This window comes from Rhincodon typus, unplaced genomic scaffold (genome assembly GCF_021869965.1).
Source record: "Rhincodon typus isolate 14 unplaced genomic scaffold, sRhiTyp1.1 hic_rhity00016632, whole genome shotgun sequence".
NCBI lineage: Eukaryota > Metazoa > Chordata > Chondrichthyes > Orectolobiformes > Rhincodontidae > Rhincodon > Rhincodon typus.
The window spans coordinates 1-1,077 of NW_025982270.1; the positions used below are offsets into that span (position 1 = coordinate 1).

Here is a 1,077-nt window from a genome sequence, read left to right on the forward strand (position 1 = left end):
ACCGAGGCGGAGGTCCCCCGGGCACACGCCCAGATCCAGGAGGTCGCCGCCAAGCTCGGTGAGGGGTGAGGGGTGAGGGGTGAGGGGTGGTGGTCTGCATGGACAGCGGGAGCAGCAGCGGAAGACCGTTCGGTCCCTCTAAACAAGCCTGAGCCCAAATCTCTGTCTTTGTCTCTCTGTGTGTCTCCCTCCACCTCCATCACCCTCCCTCTGTCCCTGTCCCCGGCGCAGTCTCTGACTATCTCCACTCTCTGTCTCTCTGTCTGTCTCCCTGTCTTTCTCTCTCTCCCTGTCTCTCTCTCTCTCTCTGTATGTCTCTCTCTCTGTATGTCTCTCTCTCTGTCTCTGTCCGTCTCTCTCGCTCTGTCTCTATCTCTGTCTCTGCATCTGTCTGTGTCTGTCTCTCTCTGTGTCTCTCGTTCTTTTTCTCTCTCTCTCTGTGTCTCTTTCTACCTCCATCACCCTTCCTAACTCTGTCTCTGGCACAGACTCTGACACTCACACTCACACTCACACTCACTCTCTCTCTCTCTCAATCTCTTTCTCTTCCCCCACCCACGTCTCTTTCTCTTCCCCTACCCACCTCTCTTTCTGTCTCGCTCTGGCTCTCTCTGTCACTCTCTCTCGCTCTCTACAGTCACCACCACCCCCCGACCTTCTGCTCCCCGTCTTCGCTCTCGGTCTCTGACGCACACTCTCTTTCAGTCTCCGACACTGCCCACCCCCTCTCTCCCTCCTTCCATCTCTCCACGCCCCCCCCACCCCCTCCTTCCTGCCCCTCTCTATCCACCTGGAGCTGAGACAGAGATAGTGAGCTTCATGATTAGAAAGGGGTAATTGAACATTACCGGGAGAAGGGAGGAGAGTCGAATTCCGAAATGCGCCAGCCGTGATCAAATGGTGGAGCAGTCTTGATGGGCCGAATGGACTCATTCTGTCCCTATATCTTCGGGTCTGAAAGGGTCGTGCACCTCAGTCCCCTGCTTCCTCCCTCCCATCGTCCCTCAATCCCTTCGGCCACTAAACTCTACATGACCCCAAGCTTCCTTCTATCAGAGTTGTAGAGCCGTACAGCAC

General features: G+C 56.0%; 1 long non-coding RNA gene across 1 annotated transcript in view; it reads left to right on the forward strand.

Annotated features, from left to right (window-relative positions):
* Positions 1-1,077, forward strand: part of LOC125482764 — a 4,290-nt gene continuing 3,213 nt past the window's right edge. The window contains exon 1 of the long non-coding RNA XR_007261741.1: positions 1-58. This is a non-coding gene — a long non-coding RNA (uncharacterized LOC125482764). The remainder of the gene's footprint in view (positions 59-1,077) is intronic.